This window comes from Callorhinus ursinus, unplaced genomic scaffold, assembly GCF_003265705.2.
Source record: "Callorhinus ursinus isolate GAN/ISIS: 27379988/994484 unplaced genomic scaffold, GSC_fseal_2.0 scaffold1, whole genome shotgun sequence".
NCBI classification, from domain to species: Eukaryota; Metazoa; Chordata; class Mammalia; order Carnivora; family Otariidae; genus Callorhinus; species Callorhinus ursinus.
In genome coordinates, this window is record NW_027397063.1 from 93,037,051 (window position 1) to 93,061,329 (window position 24,279).

A 24,279-nucleotide genomic window follows, 5' to 3' on the forward strand; every position below is an offset into this window, starting at 1 on the left:
GTGTTTCATTTAGGATAGTTTCCATTACTGTGTCTTCAAGTTCTCTAATTTTTCCTTCTATAGTGTATAATCACCTGTTTAATTCCATTCAGTGTATTTTTATCTCAAACATATGTTTCATCTCTAGAAATTCAGTTTAGGTCTTATTTATATCTTTCATTTCTCTCTTCATCATGCTCATGCCTTTCTCTGCCTTTTTCAAAATATGGAGTATAATAGCTGATTTATTGTCCTTTTCTACTAATTCTATCATCTATCTAATTCCACCATTTATGTTTCTATTAATTGACTTTTGTCTTCATTATGGATATTTTACTATCTCTTTGAATGCCTAGTAATTTTTTATCAGATGCCAGACATTGTGGTTTTTACATTGTTGGGTACTGGGCACTTTGTATTCCTTTAAATATTTTTGGACATTTTTCAGGGATGCAGAAAGTTTTTTGGAAATGAATACTAGTTTTTTCTCTTTACATATTTTTAGGCTCTGTTCTAAGATGTGGTTAATTTACTTGAAAACAGATATTTTGAGATTTGCTTCTAAGCTTTATTAGGCAGGTTTAAACAGCCATTAGTCTAGGGCAGGGCTCAGCAAACTTTTTGTAAAGACCACATAGTTAATAGCCAGGCTTTGTGGGCCACGTATAACCTGTTGCATAGTCTTCTTTACTTGCCTTCAACAACCCTTTTAAAAAGTAAAACCAGGGAGCTGGGTGGTGGGGGGACAATTTAAATAGGTGATGGGGATTAAGGATTGCACTTGTGATGAGCACCAGGTGTTATATGTAAGTGTTGAACCACTAAATTGTATACCTGAAACTAATATTACACTGTATGTTAACTAACTGGGATTTAAATAAAAATTGTTAAAAATAAAAATAAAAAAGCAAAACCGTCCCTAGTTGCACAAAAAAGGCCAGATTTGACCTGCATGCCATAGTTTTCTACCCTTCATCCAGGGCTAATTTGACTCTTTACTAAATTCCTTGGGAATAAAAAGGCCTTTCCACTCTTACTGGTAGAAACAAAAGCCATTTCTGGCACCATGTGAGCTCCATAGGCTATTCTGCCTGATCGTTTCTGAAAAAATATCTGACAGCCATGTCTCCAGAACTCTCTCACTGGGCACTGTCTTCTCTCCAGTACTCTGCCTTTTCCATTATAAGTGCCTTGGCCTCCATGAATTCTGCACTCTATCTCCTCAACCAGGAGAGAGTGCCAGTTTCTGGTTGGGCTCTCCTCCCTGCACTGAAGCCTAGAAACTCCATTAGCCTGTAGCTTAGATAATCACTGAGCTCACCTGGCTTGTGTCCTTCTTTCAACGATCACTTTTCTATACTGCCTGTTGTCCAATATCTGAAAACCATTGTTTCATATCTTTTGTCTGGTTTTTTAGTTGGTTAAGATAAATCTCATCCGTGGTTAATTCATCATGAACAAAAATGGCAGTCAAGAATATAATTTTAAAATATTTACATAAAATTAAATATTAAGCTCAAGCAAAAGCATCACAGTTTTTTTCTATAACTTATATAATTAAAATTATGCTCATATATTACATAAACCACAAGAAGAAAATATTTTCCCCTATGACCCAGCAATTGCACTACTAGGTATTCACCCAAAGAAAACAAATATAGTGATGCAAAGGGGCACCTACACCTCAAAGTTTATGGCAGCAATGTCCACAATAGCCAAACTATGGAAAGAGCCCAGATGTCCACTGACAGATGAATGGATAAAGAATATGTGGCATGTACACACACACACACACACACACACGCACACACAATGGAATATTATTCAGCCATCAAAAAAAATATATCTTACCATTTGCAATGATGTAGATGGAACTAGATGTTATTACGCTAAGCAAAATAAGTCAATCAGAGAAAGACAATTATCACATGATTTCACTCATATTTGGAATTTAAGAAACAAAACAGAGGATAATTAGGGAGAGGAGGGAAAAATAAAATAAGATGAAATCAGAGAGGGAGATAAACCATAAGAGATTCTTAACTCTAGGAAACAAACTGAGGGTTGCTAGAGGAGAGGTGAGTGGGGGGTGGGGTAACTAGGTGATGGGCATTAAGGAGGACATGTGATGTAATGAGCACTGGGTATTATATACAACTGATGAATCACTGAACTCTATCTCTGAAACTAATAATACACTATATGTTAATTTAAATGTAAGTAAAACTAAGGAAATATTAAGATGAAAAATTTTCAATTTTTTTCTAAAGATTTATTTATTCATTCATAAGTTTTGGAGAGAGTGCACACAAGCAGGGGCAGGAGAGAGAGACAGAAGGAGAGGGAGAGAGGAAGCAGACTCCCAGAGCCCAACATGGGGCTCAGTCTTACAACCCTGAGATCATGACCTGAGCCAAAACCAAGACGCTTAACCGACTAAACCACCCAGGTGCCCTGACAAATTTTTTATTTAATTGTACCATTTCCTGAGAATGAAGTAGTTGTTAAAAATTATCATTAGCTAAAAAGAGGAAGCTATAGAATATGTGTCACCTAGATGTTGTAATAAGACATACTCTTATTTTTAAAATTTTGGAATATGGACCAGACATCATATTTGATAAGTAAGTAAACTTTATATTCAAAATAACAATAGATATTTTTAGGGTTCTAAACAATTTGGTTTTGGAAAAAAAATAAAATAGTTTCACTTACTTATTAAAAACTAGGACAATTTATATTTAAAGCCTTTAAATGTATAGAATAAATAAATTCAACTTACATGGGCCTTTTAAGAATCATCAGCTAATTGCTCTGAATACCTCTAATGACTTCTTTCAGATTTTTAGAATGCCAATTATTCTAAATGACATGTTCACTATAATTTTAAGTCGTCCCTATTTTAAAACTATTTCAATTTGTGGTAATATTGCTTTCCAGCAATTAAGCTAAAAATGTGCCTTAAATATTCAACATTAGAACCTAAATTACATGGGCAAAAACATCTCATCCATGAATTTCCAAGAAAAACTTTTTTTAGAATTTAACTGACTAACCATACTTCTTCCACTAACTGAAAAAATAATACTCCTCAGAAGAGCTTACGTTAAAATGCCACTTCTAACATGGGATAAATTGACAGAGAACAAGTCTACCTTCATTAGAAGGTACTAAGGTCATTCTAGTACTATACTTAAATCAATTTCATGTTCTTATCAATGAACTATATCATTTTTACAGAAATTACCTTAGCTCATGCTAGGCTTTCTGGAACACAAGGAAGTATAATATGCATGTTTCCTGCCTTCAGGTAACTGACAATCTGGTTGTAAGAGAAGGCACATAAATATAGGAAATTAAATAATGCAGGAGATTTAATAAGTAATTTGTTATTTAGTAAAAACAATGCCATTTATTAAAATTCTAAAAAGTCAGCTGTTTTACACATATTATGTCTAATCCTCTCAAAAACTATTTAAGATGAGGAGGACCTGGGTGGCTCAGTTTGTTAAGTGTCTGACTCTTGATTTCCGCTCAGGTCATGGACACAAGGTCATGGAATTGAGCCCTGCTTCAGGCTCAATGCTCAGTATAGAATCTGCTTGGAATCGCTCTCTCTGCCCCTCCCCCAGCTCATTCTCTAAATAAATAAACAAACAAATAAATAAATAAATTCTCTAAAAAAATTATTTAAGATGAGCATATTAAACAGAACTCAAGTAACATCTCTTCCTTCTCCACCTTTCCCATTCTCTGTCTCTCTCTCTCTCACTCACTCACTCACTCACATTTTTCCTTCTCCTTTCACATCGGCTTCATTCTCTAAAGATCAATGGCTACCCAAACCTGAAACTCTGAGCAGAATCATCTGGGGCTTGCATTCTTATACTCCCACACCAGAGAGAAAAGAGAGCTTTTCTCTCCCAGCTTTATTTTGGGGAAAAAAAAAAAATCTAAGGGGAAAAATTCTAAGTGGTCTGCCTTAGATCAAATGTTCACATCTTGGAGTGATGATAGTTGCCATAGGGATGAAAAAAAATAATGGGTCCAAACAGAAGTTTCCATTACCACAAGGAGGAGGAGAAACACAATAAAGTCCTTAGAAGGGGCACCTGGGTGGCTCAGCGGGTTAAGCGTCTGCCTTTGGCTCAGGTCATGATCTCAGGGTCCTGGGATCAAGCCCTGCATCAGGCTCCCCACTCAGCGGGAAGCCTGCTTCTCCCTCTCCCACTCCCCCTGCTTGTGTTCCCTCTCTTTCTGTGTCTCTCTCTGTCAAATAAATAAAATCTTAAAAAAAAAAAAATTTTTTTTTAAAGATATAACACATATTATGCAATTCACCCTTTTAAGGTATACCATTCAATTTTTATTATATTCACCAGAATTGTGCAACCATCACCACAATGACTCTTAGAACATTTTCATTCCCCACGTCAGGCTCCCCACTCAGTGAGGAGTCCACTTCTCCCTCTCCCTCTGCCCCTCCCCCTGCTCCTTTGCCCTCTCTCTCTGTCTCTTGCTCACTCTCTCAAATAAATAAATAAAATCTTTAAAAAAAAAATTTTTTTAAAGAAATGTGCATTTATATTATCTCTTATAATTATGTATTTACCTTTACCACTGCTCTGTGTTTTCTAGTGTACAACGGAATTAAGGTCTGGGATCATTTGCTTTCAGCCTGAAGCACTTCCTTTAGTATTTCAGATAAGGTGGATCTCCTAGCAATGAATTGTCTCAGTTTTTGTTTATCTGAGAATGTCTTTACTTCACCTTTTTTGCAGAATGTAAGATTCTTAGTTGGCAATTTTTTTCTTTCAGCTTTGAATATGTCATCCCATTATGTTCCAGCCTACATTGTCTCTGATTAGAAGTCATTCATTAATCCTACTGGAGTTTCCTTGTATGAGAAAAGTCATTTTTCTCTCACTTGTTTCAAGATTTTTCTCTGTTTTGGCTTTCACCATTTTTACTAAGATATGTCTGGGTGTGGACCTCTTTGTGTTTATCCTACCATAAAATCCATCTCACTAGAAAGGAACAGTCAAAATACTGTGCTCTAAAGTATCTTTAAATAATTCATTTCTGGGGTGCCTGTGTAGCTCAGCTGGTTAAGTATCTAACTCTTGATTTCTGCTCCAGTCATGATCTCAAGGTTGTGGGATCCGGCCTGGGTCAGACTCTGTGCTGCACATGGAGTCTGCTGGGCTTCTCTCTCTCCCTCTCTCACTGCCCCTCCTCCCCCTAAAAAAATCCATTCATTCATTCATTCATTCACTCATTCATTCATTCATGTGATTATGCTATCAAATTAATATGCATGCAGATCGATTTATTTATTTCTATTAGTTTTTAATGTTTAAGGGTTCTTTTTTTATTATTTTTGTTTTTAATTATGTAAACCAACATAGCAAAGTCAAAAAATATAAGAAGGTGTATTCACAAAAGACTATCATCAGTCCTGTCTCCTCCTCCTTGCCCCCCAAAGTTCCTTCTAAGTAACCATTTTTGCTTATTGTGGTTAATCATCCTGCCATTTTTTTAAATATAAGAGTAGGCATATAAGTACTCATATTCCCCTTTTCTTATACAAAAGATAGCACTTGGACAAAACATTCCTCACCTATATCTTCTTTATTCCTTTTTAAACTACATGTGGATGTACCATAGTCTATTCAATCTGTCCCCTATTGGTGGACATTTTGGTAGTATTTTTTTCAGTGTATTAGTTTTCTATTGCTGTATAACAAATTATCACAAATTCAGTAACCTAATACAAAAAGAAAATTATTATCTCACAGTTTCTGTGGGTCAAGAGTCTGAACACAGGTTATCTGGGTCTACTGCTCTGCATCACACCAGGCTGAAATCAAAGTATTAGCCAAGTCTGTGATCTCACGTGAAGCTTGGAGTCCTCTTCAAAGTTTACTGGTTGTTAGCAGAATTCAGTTATTTGTGGTTTTAAAGTGAAGTTCCCATTTTTTTGCTAGCTGTCAGCTGGGATGATATTACTCAAGACCCTTTCCAGAAGTCCTCTCACATATGGGAGTTTACTTCTCCAAAGCCATCAAGACAATCTTTTTTAAGGATTCACCTGATTAGGTCAGACCTACTCAGGATGATCCTCCTTTAGACTAGCTCTAAGTCAGCTGATTAGGGACCTTAATTATGACTGAAAGATTCCTTTACCTTTGCCATATAATGTAGCCTAATCCTGAGATTGCTATCCTATCATATTCACAAATTCTGCTTGCACTCAAGAGGAGGGGATTATACAAGGTATATATGGAGTGGGGGTGAGAATCTTAGAATTCTGTCTACCACATTTAGCATTACAAATTATGCCTGGCTGGCTCAGTCGGGGGAGAGCGTGTGACTTGATCTTGGGGTGGTAAGTTCGAACCCCATGTTGGGTGTAGAGATTACTCAAATAAATTAATGAAACTTTAAAAACAAAACAAAAAACAATGCTACAATGAAAGCTCTGTGTATATGTTATTTTATTTTATATTTTTGCTGGTTATCTTTGAGACAAATTCCTATAAGAATTATACAGTGTAATTTTGCTATGTATTGCCACAAAGCTTCCTCCACAGACGTCAGACCATTTTATATTCCCATTAGCAATGTAAGAAAGAGACAGTTTCCAAACAGCTTCACTAACAGACTATATATCAAACTTCTAGGTTTTGCCAATCTGATTGGCAACAAATGGTATTTTACTGTAATTTAAATTTGTATTTTTTTTATTATGAGATAATTTAAGCATATTTCTCATATACTTAAGGGACATTTTGAGATTTGAGCATGATGTATTCAAGCTTTTCAACCTGAAAAAGAAAATTTGGCACTGGGGAAAAGTATGAGAAGACATTGACTTTTTGAAAAGTTCATAAAACCTATGGATCTGCTCCAAAAAAAATTTTATCTAAAAATACCTGAGTCTTTTGCATAGCAAAGGAAACCATCAACAAAATGAAAAGGCAACCTACTGAATAGGAGAAGATATTTGCAAATAAATTATCCAATATAAATCCAAAATCTATAAAGAACTCATACAATGTAACACCAAATAATAATCCAATTAAAAAATGAGCAGAAGACCTGAATAGACATTTTTCCATAGAAGACACACAGATGACCAAAAGACACATGAAAAGATGTTCAACATCACTCATCATCAGGGAAACGAAAATTAAAACCACAATGAGGTATCCCCTCACACCAGTCAGAATGGCTAATAGCAAAAAGACAAGAAATAACAAGTGCTGGTGAGGATGTGGAGAAAGGGGACCCATGTGCATTGTTTGTGAGGGTGTAAATTGGTGCAGCCACCATGAAAAATAGTGTGGAGTTTTCTCAAAAAAATTAAAAATAGAAATACCACACAACCCAGTAATTCCACTTCTGGGTATTTACCCAAAGAGAACGAGAACACTAATTCAAAAAAATATGTGTTTCCCTATGTTTACTGCAGCATTATTTACAATAGCCGAGATACGGAAGCAACCTGTGTCCATCGTAGATGAATGGACAAAGAAGAAGTGGTATATACAGTAGACCCTTAAACAACAGAAGGGGGCTGGGAGACCGACATTTGTCCAGTCTAAAATCCACATAGAACTTTTGACTTCCAAAAAACTTAACTACTAATAGCCTACTCTTCACCAGAAAACTTAGTGATGACATAGTCAACGAAAACATATTTAGTATGTTATATGTCTTACATAGTGTATTCTTACAATAAAGTAAGCCAGAGAAAAGAAAACGGTACTAAGAAAGTCATGAAAAAGAGAAAATATACTTACAGTACTGTATTCATTGAAAAAAATTAACTTACAAGTGAACACATGCAGTTCAAACCCATGTTACTCAAGGATCAACTCTATATACAATGGAGTATTTCCCAGCTATAAAAAAGACTGAAATCTTGCCATGTGAGACAACATGAACGGACCTAGAGGGTATGATGCCAATTGAAATAAGTTAGACAGAGAAAGACAAATACCATACAACTTCACTTATATGTGGAATCTAAGAAGCAAAAGAAACTAATAAAATAGAAACAAACCCATTAATACAGAGAAAAAAAACAATGGTTGCCAGAGGAAAGAGGGTGGAAGGATGGGCAAAATAAGTGAAGCGGGTTAAGAGGTACAAACCTTCGGTCAGAAAATAAGTAAGTCGCAGGGATGAAAAGTACAGCATAGGGAATATAGTCAATAATATCATAATAAATTTGTATGGTGACAGATGGTAACTACACTTACCTGGTGAGCATTGGGTAATATACTGAGTTGTCAAATCACTATGTTGTAAACCTGAAACAGATACAACATCGTATGTCAACTCTACTTCAATTAAAAAAAAAAAAAAACACCGAGTTCATTTTTATATGCAATTTATATTATTGTTTTGAATGTTTCCTGCTTTCACCCAGGCAACATAGAAAAAGAAACCACTTTTATTAAAAAAAAATCATTTCTCTCAGGGCACCCAGCTAGCTCAGTCGGTGGAGCTTGTGGCTCTTGCTTTCAGGGTTATAAGTTCAAGCCCCACATCGGGTGTAAAGATTCCTGAAAAATAAAAAAAATTTTTAAGGATTTTATTTTTTTTTTTTTTGAGTAGGCTCCACACCCAACATGGGGAACGAACGGATGACCCTAAGATCAAGAGTGACATGCTCTACCAACGGAGCCAGCCAGGAGCCCCCCTAAAAATAAAATCTTAAAAAAAAAATCATTTCTCTCAATATTGCATAGGATTGTAATTTCTATTTCTCTTTTGACTTCCTGGCATATTAACCCCGTTCACTGCTCAAACTTACTTCCCACCACGGGAACCACAAAACCCAGAAGCTGGTTCCCCATCTCCTCTGACAGTTGGGGCACAGACTCCTGGCACATATTTGGTTCATTAAATGCAGCAGCCCGGCATTCTCAATTTGGACAAAGAAGAGGGTAACAGTAGCGAATCCGTTATGGTGTTGAGGGAAATAGCAGCTAGGTGTACCGTTCAGTGCCTTCTGTGACAGTGATAAAAACTGAGACATACGGGGCCCCTAATGGCAGTGGTCCTCCCTGAGTTTGGTTCTGTGGTCTCCCAGCCATGGCTCTGACTCCTAGTCTACCACTGTTCCTGCCGGCGTCACCAGGTTCCCTCGCCAGCCCTCCTGGAAACTCTGGGAACGATCCCATAGCCTTTCTGAAAAATCCTTTTCTGTCTTATCAGCCCTGGATGGTGCACTTTCTTTTTTTTTTCTTACAGAAATTCATGGCAACTTCCTGAAAATGTGAAATAAATTAAAATTGTTCAGATGAAATGAAAATGAGCTTGATGACTGCTCAGAAATGAGAATTCTGAAGTTATCTGGCAAGAATAAGAAGTTCATATGACAGTGCTCTTTGACCTAACACACTTGTCAGCTTTAATATCCACTTTATTTCCATTGCTGGTTCCTAATAAGTGCTTAATCACAAAGATGTAAATTATTATAACCCCTCAAGGCAGCTGGAGGCCTCGCTGCCCCCTTGATCTTGAGGTAAAATTTCCTTGTAGTCAATAATTCATTTTTGACTTATGAAATCCAAAGCTCTATCTCGAGATTTCTGCTAATCCTGCACCAACTGGCATCTGCCCAGCCTCACTTCTAAGCCCTGAAGTCCTTGCATTCTGCCTTATCTCACCCAACACTGATTCCATCATAGGCCCTTCTCACACACAAGCTTTTGTGACATTAATAGATTCGACTGCATCTTTTTTCGGGGCAGGGGGGCGTGCAGAAAGGTCACATCAAACAATGTTGTACTATTTTACTGACTCTAAATGTTTATCTTTCTATTAGACAAAGCAGTTATGGCCATTCTCTGAAGCTTTGAGATTCGTTGATGTCCAGGCCTCAAGGGGGCTCCCCTTTGACCCAGTGATAATCTCTGTACCTTGTTTTTGTTGTTCTTATACCACTTCTTTGTCCTGACCCAGTCAGTAAGAGGCAGCCGTGTTGCCTTGAAAAGAATTAGAATCATAAAAGCAGGCACACAAAAAGCAAAAAACCTAATGTAGGGTTTCACTTTTCTCTGGATTTCTGCTCTTTGTTCACCTTTGGATTTCTGGTTTATATCTGCAATGGGCTGTTAAGTGGGGAACAGGGAAGCCTTGAGGGAAACAGAGCATGGAATTTATTTATAATAATTTATTAAAAAGAAAACTGACGGAGACAATTCCACCCTCAAAGCTCCATGGGAATTAAATGAGGGTTCCTTGGGTAAGGATGTGACAGGGACAAGAGTGTATATTGGAGCATCACCTGAAAGGAGGTGGGAGGAAGGGCTGAATCACAAAAGGGGGTGGGGGAACAGCAAGTGAAAGAGCAAAGTCACCATCAAGGGCAGCTAGATCTCTAAAGCACCCTCTGCAGGGAGGCTGATGGAAGCTTTGGTGAAGCTCACCCACCATCCCCAGCCATTCCAGTGACAATCACAGCCAGCTCAGTAACTACCCCACAGGGGTATGTTAGCAATCCTCCCATTGCTGATGGGATAAGACTTGTTACCCATGGATCATCCACCAGCAAGACTTCTATCTAGATTCCCCCCACATCCAGAATGTGTCATATAGATTCTTCATTTTACAAAAGCCCAGGATTTGCCAAAGTCTGGAGGTGCAAGTCACCGGTTCCAGCACCTAGGCAAAATTTAGTCCTGACAAAATCCACCCCATAACACATTTATCAAAGTATGATTCCCAACAAAGACAGTTCTAAGAGGATTTTGGGGGCAGCCCTTAATGTTACAGTATTTTCTCTGCAGTAAATGGAATCAAAACTACCATCATTTGATTGGCCAAATTAAACTTGTGTCAAGCAACACCAGGATTCTCTAGGACTCTGAACTGACTCTAAGTCAAATTATCTTTTATCCTCACATCAGCAAAGGTATCTATGTTAGTCAAGTTTCTCCAGAGAAACAAAACCAAAAGGATATAGTCATAAGAGATAGACAAAGAGATAGAAAGAGAGAGTAAGAAATTGGCTCACATGATTGTGAAGGCTGGCATGTTCCAGGAGGTCCAGTGGTATAGTTCCAATTCAAAGGCTAGCAGGTTTGAGACCCAGGAAGTAACAATGTTTCCATTCAAGTTCAAAGGCAGGAAAAGGCCAATATCCCAGTTCAAAGGCAGTAGACAGGAAAAATTCTGTCTTACTCAAGGGAGGGTCAGCCTTTTTATTCCATTCAGGCCTTCAAACCGATTGAATGAGGTCCACCTACATTAGGGAGGGCAATCTGTTTTAGTTAATCTACCAACTTAAATGTTAAACTCATCCAGAAATACCCTCACAGAAGCACCCAGAATGATATCTGGCTAAATACCTGGGCACACCATGGTCCAGTCAAATTGACACATAAAATTAACTATCACAGTATCTTTAGCAAAGTCTGAATCATTGATGCTATCTTTGTCAGTAGGGAAGGCATTTCAAATACAAATTCCTATTTAAGGTTATCTAAGCAAAATAACTTTCAAATAAACTCTACCATATTGCCAGGAATCTGTACAATGCTACTTCTTCAGCATCTGCATTTCCACACATCTTTATCTAGCATCAGAAAATTCACATACGTACTTAGCCAACTCCAGCAGCAGTTTGGCCAAAGAGCTTGTGATTTTCCAATAGCACCCCCAATTGTCATTGCAGAACCTTGAATCAAAAGATTCACTCAGGTATGTGACTAAAAATATCTGCCAGGTAAGTCAGGCCATGAACAAGCTATTCCCATGTCAAAACTATCCTAAAAATAGATTTTCTTTCTTTTTCTCTCAACAAAGGGAAACTTCCAACAGCTATCCAACCACTTGTTCCAAGATTTGCTTTCGGAAAACCAGTAAATCATGGAATAGAGAAGAACTTTGTATCTAGCTCCCATTTTCTTGACAAAACCTCTTGAAAAGATGCTAGTTGTGAATTTAACACTTTTCATAGCAGTAAGCACGACTTCTTTCAGAATTCTTGATGCCAGCACATGCCCATGTCAAAAACAGTGAGTCACTCTGACATGTCACCAGGCAATAAAGTGTGGTGCCAAGCATCCAGAGACCCCATCTGTACACAGAGTATCACAATTTTTCTTGCAGGCCAAGTTTTGCTTGGCTAAGAAGAACGGCATCATTTTGAAGCTGCTGACAACCTTTCCAGTTTCCAAGAAAGAAATGGGACTTTTGCTTTGATGGCATCAGCATGCACATACCAGGCAAAACACAGGAGCTGGCCGCACTGAAAAACATCATTAGTTTTATTGAAGAAACTGGTGTGTCAGCTCCATGATCAGCTGTGAAATATCAGGAGAAATGTCAGCAGCTACATAGTGAATCACATAATTTAGGAGAGACACTGCTTCCATTACCTTCCCCTGCTCCAAGCTATTCCCAACTTGACCGTTCCCAGGGCATAAACTTTCATCAAGACCTCTCTGGATGTGTGTGGCTTCTTTCCTTTTCCAGTATAAAGCTAGTAGGATTTAAGCGTTCTGCCTGACGTCAAATCCAAGCGTTCATAAACCCCTAACCTTTTCAAATCAAGATTTCTTCCTGAAAACTTCCAATGAGTTTCAGAATGGATAAACACAAAGCATCCCCTGGTTTTACTGGATTTGGGATCTCACTGGCAAGAACTCAGCTGCACAAGAAGCACACCAACTTTTGTGTTGGTGATAAAAGGGAAAGCAAATGAAATACACATCATCACTTTACCCATGTGAGTGTCTCAATTACAAAATATGGGCTTCTCCTCATTCTTCTTTGACTGACGAGTGAGTTGAGTGTTTGGTTGTGGAGTGGGGACAGCTTCTCCCGCCTCCCTTGGTTTCCACCCCTGCTCACTGAGAAGCAGACTTGTCCAGCTCCCCAGGCAGTCTGGGGGTTCCCATGCATTCCCCTTACTTTTTCCTCCAATAAGGAGGGGAAGATAATGAAGAACTGGTCATTGGCCACATTTTATTAGCAGACGAGGCTGCTTTTTCTCAAAAGGCTTACAGCCACTTTCCAATGCTTCCCCTCCATTTTCCTTCTCTCATCTAATTAGTACATGTATGTGACCCTGGTTCTTTGGAGCAACCCCACAACAGTCTCTGTGTTCCAGCAGCTCCTCCTGAGACTGGAAAGGTAAGTCTGGCCAAAATCTTCTCCTCAGATCCACCGATCTTAGTTTCAAAAAAGTTTGTTGAGACCTTTAGGCCTTGGTAGTTCTGCTGTCCTCCACAAGAGCTTGCCAGAAGCATGGGGTGGGGGGGGAGTCAGGATTCAAGCAGAAAAATAGAAAGCACTCCGGTTACTTAGAAAAGAAATAAATGCAGGGAATGGGACTATAACATCGTTGAAAAGCCAAGGGGCAATCAGAAGGGAAGGAGGTATTAGCACATCAGGAACCCCAAGGGGCCATGCTGTTCTGCCCAAAGCCGTGAGACGATATTTGCAGCAGCTGCCAGCTCTGATGCTGACACCCTGCAGGCAGTCACACTGCACGTCCCCACTGCTGCTAGAGCCAGAAGTCCAAGGGCTTCCGCTGACATCCACCTTCTAATCACATAAGACTCCCTCCCATTAGAAGATCTCACTGGAAGCCAACTGTAAGGGAGTCTGGGAATTGTAGCTCCCAAGCTTTCCCCTCAGGGGGACAGGACAAGTATGCGGCTGAGGACTCCCAGATAATAAGACATGTGTCATGTGGATCAAAGACAAAGGACTTCATTACTTGCAGCACAGCAGGGAGCATGACGTTCATGTTCACATCAGTTCTCCTTACCTCCCCCTCAAGTGCTACAGGTCAAGGTCCAGTGGCCAACGTTAGACACTACATACACAATGGGTTTTTAGCCCAGCTTAGGAGCCCCACAGTTTTGGAAATCCCAAAGTTTAAAGGGGACTGCTAGCAAACCTGCTCAACCTTTGTTCCAGAGGGAGAGATTATCTTTATTATACTGAACAGCAAACAAATCTGCCCCCTGCCTCAAGATAGACACCATCACTATTTTCCAAGACTTTGCCATACTAACATCCTTGAAAAAATAGTTGGCAACGAAAGTTCATGTAAAACACACAGAAACACAAGAAACCAATGAAGAATTGTCTCCCACAAAGTCAACCATTAGATTTTTGAAACAACATTAGGAAAAATATTAGGGAAGCAATACCTATACCAAAGAAAGACTTTCCTTCACCTGTGAAAGTTGCTCCTTTACTGAGTGTGCTATCCTCCCTTCTGGCCAAATCAAGAGGTCAATGCTAATGATCATTAGGGTAGCAGATGTTAAAACATACTACCTTCTTTTCTCAGTTGAATTATCCTACAGTGCAGCATCTTTTTAAAATCATTAGCAAAGAGTCAAGAAGGAAGGGCAATAAAAAAAATGTCTGGACAAAAATGAGATTTCTCTTGATAATTGATTCATTTGGCAAGGGAGTACACCAGAAGAATGACTTCAGAATCTCTCCAACAATTTTGTATTAAGAGGTAGATTTTGTGGGGGTTTTTTGTATAGTTGACACACAATGTTACATTAGTTTCAGGTGTACAACGTAATGATTTAACATCTTCATACATTATGCTATATTCACCATAAATGTAGCTACGATCTATCACGATACAATACTATTATGGTATCATTGACTATATTCCCTGGGCCGTACCTTCTATTCCTGTGACTTATTCATTCCATAACTAGAAGCCTGTATTTTCCACTCCCCTTTACCCCATTTGCATGTCCTCATACCCCACTTCCCTCTGGCAATCATCAACTTGTTCTCTGTATTTATAGGTCTGATTCTGCTGTTTTTTCATTTGTTTTGCTTTTTAGATTCCACATAGGAATGAAACCGTATGGTATTTGTCTTCTCAGTCTGACTTATTTCACTTAGTATAATACCCCCACAGTCCATCCATGTTGTTGCAAATGGCAAGATCTCATCTTTTCGTATGGCTGTGTAATATTCCATTGTACATATATACCACATCTTCTTTGTCAATGGACACAGGTTGCTTCCATATCTTGGCTATTGTAAATCATGTTGCAATAAATATAGGGGAGTAAATATCTTTTTGAATTGTTTTTATTTTCTTTGGGCAAATACCCAGTAGTGGAATTACTGGATCATATGGTATTTCTAGTTCTAATTTTTTTGAGAAACCTCCATACTGTTTTCCATAGTACCTGTACCAATTTACAGTCCCACCAATAGTGCACAAGAGTTCCATTTTCTCCACCTCCTCAACACTTTTTATTTCTTGTCTTTTTTATTTTGCCATTCTGACAGGTATAAGGTGATATCTCATTGTGGTTTTGATTTGTATCTCCCTGATGATTAGTGATGTTGAGCATCTGTATGTCTTCTTTAGAAAAATGTCTGTTCAGGGGCGCCTGGGTGGCTCAGTTGGTTGAACGACTGCCTTCGGCTCAGGTCATGATCCTGGAGTCCCTGGATCGAGTCCCGCATCGGGCTCCCTGCTCAGCAGGGAGTCTGCTTCTCCCTCTGACCCTCTTCCCTCTCGTGCTCTCTATCTCTCATTCTCTCTCTCTCAAATAAATAAATAAAATCTTTAAAAAAAAAAAAAAGAAAAATGTCTGTTCAAGTAAGAGGTAGGTTTCTTGAAACTGGTGAGATGCTACCTTTCCAAAAATTTCCTGCCAACACTTATAACACAACTAAATGTGTAAATGTATCAGACTTACATTTGTTCATTGATTAACAATTTTTCTTTTTCTACATGCCAAGCATTGTGCTAAGTAGTAAAGACAAAAGTTAAACAAGACAGACAAGATCGTTGCCCTCATGAATATTACATTCCAATGGGACAGACAGAAAGAAATACATAGATACAATAATTACAGATTTTGAGAAATGCTGGAAAGGAGATGAACAGGAGAACCACAACAGAGGCAAAGATCTTAATCAGATATGGTAGTTAAGGAGATACTGTCTAATGGATATACCGTTTATATCATCATAATGGATGAGAAAGAGCCAGTTCTGCCAAGTGGGGGAAAGAGTGTCCCAAGTAGGGCAAACGTCCTGAGCAAAGACCTTGAGGCAGGAAAGTTCTAAGAACTGACCAAAGGCCTATATGACTGCCTAGTTTGTAAGAAGAGATTAAAGTAAAATTTAAATTTAAAAAAGATTACCACTATTTCTTTTATTGAAGAATCCTTTGTTTCCATTTATAAAACAACTAACAGAGTTTGATCATTAGAAGCAGATGAAATGTTGATCTTCCTAAAGATTTGAGAAAGACTATGGTTGTGCACACTCACAGTCTCTCTCTAGCACTCCCCCCCACCTTCCTCCCTTACTAAAGTCACAGAGGAGTTGGCACTGACCCCTGCCCCTCTAGATGTCATCAGAGTTACTAGAATATTTACTGTTGGTGACATCTCCCATAATCCTCTCCAGACTTTCTGAGCACCATGGGACAGTCTGACACTGACTGCTGTGGCTTTGGGGTGGGCTCTCCTTGGTTCTTGTGATTCCTCCACCCACCCCCACAAAACTCTGACATAATCCCCTGGAAAGATTAAAGCACTCTCCTCCCTAGAGGCTGAGGGTGGTTTGATGGACAGGGCTCCCCTCCCCTTTACCACCATTCAGTGGCCCAGGACCAGCTCACCAGACAGGGCAGGCATGTCCAGACACTTCAGAAAGCAATCAGCACGTAGGAGGGGAGCTGTTAGCATTTAGCTGGGGCAGATGCTTCTTCAAGCCTCTTCGTTCCAAATACCTTCCTTCCCATAGGAAGAATTCTCATCTCCTAGGTTCTCCTCCTGCCCCAAGTCAGGGGAGTCATGGTCTTGAGTACCTTCCACCTCAACCAAGGAGATGGTTACTCATCTTACCTCCCAATATCTTAGATGGGGATGAGTTTCAGTCCCACAGGTAAATGAGCATCCAACTTCTAATTCAAAGTCTCTTTTTTTTTTCAAGATGTTATTTATTTATTTGACAGAGAGAGAAACAGCAAGAGAGAGAACACAAGCAGGGGGAGAAGGAGAAGCAGGCTTCCCGCCGAGCGGGGAGCCCGATGGGGGGCTCGATCCCAGGACCCTGGGATCATGACCTGAGCCGAAGGCAGACACTTAACAACTGAGCCACCCAGGCGCCCCTCAGTATCTCTTTTTTAAGTCTCACCAGTGAGAACTGTGGTCCTGCTTGTTCCTTTCACAGTTCACCTACGTAACAGCCTGCCCACTGACTTTTTGGCAAGACTGAGAAACAAGGTGCCTTAAGACTTTGCTCAGCCCATATCCAACTCCTTAGTGCAGCTTCATCTTCACCACCCAGGATCCTCATGAGTGCCCCCCCACCCCCAGTTAAGAGTGTGGACTCTGGACTCCTAGGGACAAGCAGGAACCGTGGTACCAAATACCCTTGTTACAATGCTTTAAGAAGCCATAAATGGAAAAAAGAAAAAGCATGCTTAATAAAACCCTTCTCAAACTCCTCTTGATGAGTACATAATCTATTTGTATTCAAAAGGATAGACAGTATGCCTAAACCCCACGTGGCTTAGTTATCTATCTTCTTGGAAAAAAATCACTAAAAATTCTATAAAATTCCTAATATATTCCTAATTCCTAAATATACTCCACTCACACTTTTGTGGACTAAACTCAGGAATAAATATGATTAATGATCTAATAATCCCTATCAACAGAAAATAAAAATGAGATGAAAGATTCTTCTTTGTTAACTCTGTCAGGGAACAAGAGTTCCGGTCCCCTTCAAGGGTCCCTCCAGGTGGACTAAGATTCAAACTGACATGAGATAGATTAACAGGTGAAAATCAAATGTACTAGTGTACACACAGAGAATCCACACAGACACGGAAATTCCAAAGACAGGTGAAGTCAGGTGTATATGTCACTCTGAACTAAGGAGAAGGGAGTGGGGTCTGAGATTTCAGAGGAAAGAAATGCACTTCCCAGGGTGATAAGAAGAGGAGATGTTTGGTAATTAGATGTTCACCCTGCAATACAGATGGGTCACTCAGATAAAATTTATCTCTGCTAGTAACCCTTATTTCGGGAAAGACTGAAATTTAGATTCTTCTATGTAGTTAAAAGAATGAAAAGTTTCTCTTGAGGCCACAGGGTCTTGATGGCCCCTAACCCTAACCCTAACCCTAACCCGAACCCTTGAGCCCACAGGGTCTTGATGGCTCAGGATCATCTTTATTCCAGAGTGGCCCCTCTTGTGGTGGCCTGCCCTTGGCCCCTACAACTCCATACTGGCTTCTCTCCTGCAGAGAATGAAACTTCTCATTGCAAAGATACTGGACATATCTACTTTGGCCCTGAAGGGTTCTTTGAGTTAGTTTACCAAAAACCTGTGTTCATGTTCAAGGTTGCTGGGCACAGCTTTTATCGTCAGCAGTAGGAAATCAGGAAATCTTTCATACCGTTAATCATCTCTATCCCAGTTTCTATTTTTATCAAAGTACACAATTCAACAATAGTAAACTGCTTTAGTAAAAAAACTGGGAGTCAGGCAAAGAGAAAAGGACCTTGACACTGGTTTCCTTCTGGTTTTTTCCTATTTTCAGACACAGTATGGTTTCGTGGTGTTACTAAAATACAAGAAAGCTGATAGCTCAATACAGTGCCTTTGTTAGAACCACCCAGCTGGATCATTAGAAAACAGATATCTTCTGTTCTGTTTCATGTTTCCCTAAAATGGCGCCCAGTTTGTGGTGGTAAATTGTTTTTAAATGATAGGTTCTCTGAGACCAATAATGTATGAATCCTCCTCTCGAAGATTAATATTATTTTCCACTCCATCTATCTCGCTATGGAAAATGGCGGCAGTGGTGGAAGTTACAGCAGGCTGGGAAGGCTGGTGAGACCCAGCCATCTGCGCCTGGATCAGTTTCAGAGCTCTTTTAAAGTGAGTCTGGGTGAACAGAGGAGATTTGTTTAAAACACTTTGTCATGCTGCAAGGCCAGTAACTAGTTGGACAGGCTGAAGATGGGACAGGGTTATAGGCCCCTAGATAGTTCATCAGAGAACTTGTATTAGTAAATCAGAAATCACACACCTGAAACAAACAAACAAACAAGCAAAAAAAACAGGGCGAAAATGCTATTGTAAAAGTGATTTAAAGAAACTGTCTACTCCCCAGAGGAAAGGCTTTCAATGGTTTCTCATTTTTATTCACATATGCTGTAATGTAACAAAAATAAAAAAAAAATGCTCAGAAGTTGTCTTTGGGGCAAAAACACTTCACAAATCTCTCAAAATATGTGAGAGAAGATTGTGAGTAAATATACTGCTGTTATGAGGTGTTATACAAATTTGCTAGACTTTGGTGCACGTAGAAGTGAAAAAAGCTTACGTGAAGAATCTATGTGTTTATTTGTTTTACCTTACTAAGTACCCACAAATAAGGGAAAGGCTCCAATAGATTAAAAATTAAATTAGAAAGTATAACAGAAGATGAAAGTAAATGAGATTTCATTTCACATTTAAAATAACAATGTTTTGCATTTAAATGAAATTCTACCTTAAAATATAGCATATGTTATAAAAAGAAAAGCAAGTTTTCTCTTATCTTGCAGAGAGGGTGCAGATGTGCCCAGATGGAGAACTATTTATACTACTCCTAAAACATTCACTAAGTATTAAAATTTATAGATCATTTTCACATAATCAAATGTCACAGATGGATTTGATTAAATTATAAATGTTACCATTATGTAAGAATTCTGTAGGAAAGTTGTAGGGGTTTCAATCTGATTGTTACCATAAAATTTTCAGCAATTTCAAGTAATCCACAGTTTCTTGAATGGAAAGTCCACTTGATCTGATAAATTGACTTCAGGTTATGAAATCACCAGATGTCACTGAGGCTGTCCTCAATTAGAACCGTCCCTCCCTCATTAAAATGGTGAAAAATGGATTATGATTATATTCTTTAGTCTCACATAAAAAACACATCAGTTTTATTGGAGGCACTACTCCCCGTTACTACAACTTCAGACTAGTACCATCCACTGCGTGCACACACGCACACGCATGTACGTGCACACAGCACCTTTGTCAAGGTTCTAAAGACTGGACCACCATTCAACCTGCCGCCAGTGCTGTCTTTGCCACCCTACAGTTTATCTAAAACAATAGGAATACTGATCCTGCATACTTAACAAAAAGGTTGTAGTAAGCATCTCAAAATTACAGTTGATGAATTCACAGTCTAGCAATTCTGAATCTGACAACGTCTGTCAAACCTGGGTCCAGATCCTGACCTCATGACTTATGGCCTCTGCCACCTCGGGGTCACCCCTTATTCCTCTGAGGCTCAGTTTCCTTGTCTATAAAATAGAATTATATCAACTTTGTGCATTGTTGGGAGAATTATAGATAATCGAAGTAAGGTGCCCAGCACCAGGCAGGCTGCATGGTACTGCTCAGTCACTTAACACTTGTTAAACTCTTGATGCTTTGGGAATGGGATTCTCTCATTTTTGCTATTTGCACAGAGTCTTCTTGTACCCTTAAAAAAAAGTTATAAATTTTACTGGGCACCTGGGTGGCTCAGTTGGTTAAGCAACTGCCTTCAGCTCGGGTCATGATCCTGGAGTCCCGGGATCGAGTCCCACATCGGCTCCCTGCTCAGCGGGGAGTCTGCTTCTCCTTCTGACCCTCTTCCCTCTCGTGCTCTCTATCTCTCATTCTCTCTCTCAAATAAATAAAATCTTTAAAAAAAAGTTATAAATTTTAAAATGAAGGGATGATTTGGCCACCCTAAAGTGGTCTGCCTTCTCTTTTCCAGGTTTATTTCACTGTTTGATTCCATTTGGATTGGAAGGGATATTGGTGTGTTAGGGTCCTCCAACCCAGTACCACAAACAAATGGCTTAAACAGAAACTTGTCACAGTTCTGAAGGCTAGAGGTCCAAGAGCAAAGTGCCGGCAGAGTTGGGTCCTTCTGAGGACTGTGAGGAAAAGTCTGCTCTAGCTCTCTTCCCCAGCTTCTGGCATTTTGCTGGCCATCTTTGGCATTCCTTGGCTTGTTAACACATCACCCCAATCTCTGCCTCACATGGTGTTCTTTCCACGTGCATGTCTGTGTCCAAATTTCCCCTTTTTACAAGGACACTAGTAATACTGGACTAGAGCCCACACTCCTCCAGTATGACTTCATCTTTAATTACATCTGCAAGGGCACTTAGGACCTCAACATATGACTGGGGGTGGGGGGGGGGGAGTTGTACAATTCAATCCAGAACAGAAGGTTATAAGACTCCCATCATTTCCATGAGCTTTCTGGACCATAAACTCCAAAGGAAATAAGCAGGACCTAATTATAACTCTGGTTGTCAGCCTTTTCACATTGCAAGCCCTCTGTGCTGGAGCATGAATGTGTAACATTATATACATAACAGAAAGGATCTGACCTTCCTACAGAAGAGCAGATCTTTCTAGAATTCTATCCTTTTGTTTTCTTAAATAGCAACGCCACAATGAATGTCTCAAGTTTATTGTTCATTTTCATCTATTGCAATTCATAGTTCAGCTAACAATCACTTCATTGACAAGCTGGGATTTCAGAAACCCGGCAATAGGAAATAAAAAAAAACATGACACAGCTTGACCCAAAGCCTAACAAAGAGCTTCACCTAAATATGTGAACATTTTGAGGTTGCTCAAAACAAGGGAGCCAAAACTCTGAGGCAGGGAAGTATTTTTCATAGGACAAAATTTTCTTCAGGTAGATTTTTCTTATTGCGGTTTTCAGTTATTTGAAGAAATGATCCATAGACGGAATTCTTTTAATGGGGGACAGCTGCAGGCATGAAAAGTTCGCAGGAATACTAAAGGAGGCCTCCCTCTGTGCCTCTCAGCTACCCAGTTCCCCGCCCTGGAGGTAACCCCTGCTGCCCGGGTCTTCAGTCTCCACAATTAGAAACAAAGACACCTGTAAACTCATACCAAAGATAGCGCTGTGGACTGTGGACCGTCCTACGCCTGACTTGTTTCCTCTTTACCTTGCATCTTGAAGATCCTGCCCTATCAGTAGCTGTTTCATTAGTTGTAACCACGGCCCTCATTGTGTTCCAGCGTCAGGATTCCTCCTGGGCAGGAATTTTATCTACACAAGTAATGCAGTGTTCTCACAATACTATAATGGACCCCCACACTCCCCCCCCAACCCCCGCCCTCCCACGCCCACTAAGACTGAGAAGGCAGGTTTGTGCCTAACACACAGTATCAAATGGAAAGATGGACAGACTTACTCAAGGCTTTCAATGGCACCATTGTACTGGAAAAGTTCTGTTTGATACCTTGCAGTTTTAAAAAAATAAAATAAAATTTAAAAAAATCAGGGTCAGGAATTGTTGCTTCCCTACCCGGCCTCCCGCCCTAATTCCTTTACTAATGGAATCTGCAAGTGAAGGAATCGGCAATTCTATACCACCATTGCTAACAGCCAGAGCAACTCCACCCTAGGGCTGGAATAGGATTTATGTGAAATTCCCCTATTGTTGAACATTTAGGTGGTTTGTACTTGCATTCAAAACAACGCTGGCATACCCGTGACCTTTTGGGGGAGGGGCACAAATTGCCAATTTGATCCCCAGAAATAAATTCAACGTTTGTTTTTAACATTTGAGAGCATGGGTCCCCTTGAGAATCTGATGGAACTTTCACCTCTCCTCAGAAAAAAAAAGGCAAATACACGCAAAAATTTTCAGTTTTAGGGAAACTCTCCCCCACAAAATGACCCCAGGTTAAGAACCTAGTATCAAATTATGCTCCTACCAATATGTAAATGCCTCTTTGCCCTCACCTTCACTTCTCAAACTTTTTACTGATTTGATAGATGAAAAAAGTATACCACTCTTATCTTAATTTTTTGATTGCTGATGAAATGTGAACACTTTTTTAAAAAGTTGATCTGATCATGTATTTTTATACATGACTTATTCAAATCTTTTACATAATGACTCAGATTTTCAATAGTAAATAAAAAATTTTTTAACTCAACACTATAAAAGCAGATGATAAACTTGGAAACAGCCAAGCCCTAAGCATTGCCTGGGCTAAAATAATGAAATCGTTCATCTAAGAGTGTCAGATTCTAATATTGCATGTTTCATTATTTCCACTAGAGGGCAATATTAACTTGTCTATTATTCTCTGGCTTCTACAGCCCTCAAGACTGCTACATTTATATTCCCTAGTCTTTTTCTAAAAAATATTTACAGAGAGTAAAGAGTTATAAATACTTTATTATGCATATAACACATAATATAAAAATAACATTTTAAGTATTCTATTTAATTTGTTACAACACAAGAAAATGTACAAATGGTATTTTAATTATCATAATCAGAGCTTCATATGAAAACTATGTCTTCATTACTATTTACTATTACAGAGATTGAGTGAAATTACCATTACTTACAGAATGGTGCTTACAGCACAATTTAGAATTGAAACTTTATTAATCATTAGTATTAAAAAACAGAAGAAAAGCAATGGACTCCTGAAAAGGCAACAAGATTAATTCTTGATTCCAAATATTTATTACAACTGGTTGACCATGTACTATCAGACATAGCCTGGTTTGTTCTTTTCATTCAATAAATACTTACTGATTACCTGCATTTACAGGGTATTCCTCTGGGGCCTACAAATACAGTCATGAAGAATACCAAAATCCCTGACCTCAAGGATTTTTTCCCACTAGAGGGGTAGGGCAGAGAGGATATACAAAGATGTATGTCTTACATACACACTGGCAGGTGTTAACAAAAGTTCCTTTGAATTTGGGTGCATTTGAAGATCTAATTAGCTTTATTAAGCAATCAACTTATGAAAAAAATAAGTTAGGAAAACAACCTAGCAAATACAAAGGAGCTCTAAGATGTACAAAGTGCAAGGTTTTTATAGGAAGGAGGGTGGAGCAAGGAAGTTAGTAACAAGAGAAAAGAAAGGATTGCTTGCTTCATCAGGCAAGGTCACTTTGGGGGGTGTCTTATCATGCAGATTACCTCATCTTCCTTAGAGTGATGGAGAGACCCTCAGGAGGGATTACCTCACTGGTGCTGACCTTAAAATTCCTGACTGGGGCGCCTGGGTGGCTCATTTGGTTGAGTGACTGCCTTTGGCTCGGGTCATGGTCCTGGGGTCCTGGGATTGAGTCCCACATCGGGCTCCCTGCTCTGCGGGGAGCCTGCTTCTCCCTCTCTCTCTGCCTCTACCTTGCTTGTGCTCTCTCTCTCAAATAAATAAAATCTTTAAAAAGTAAATAAATAA

General features: G+C 39.2%; 1 protein-coding gene across 1 annotated transcript in view; it reads right to left on the reverse strand.

The window, feature by feature from the left end:
- Positions 1-24,279, reverse strand: part of OTOL1 (otolin 1) — a 78,150-nt gene that overhangs the window by 38,068 nt on the left and 15,803 nt on the right. Inside the window, exon 2 of the mRNA XM_025879478.2 lies at positions 8,247-8,297. The gene's annotated coding sequence lies outside the window, so the exon portion shown is untranslated. The remainder of the gene's footprint in view (positions 1-8,246; positions 8,298-24,279) is intronic.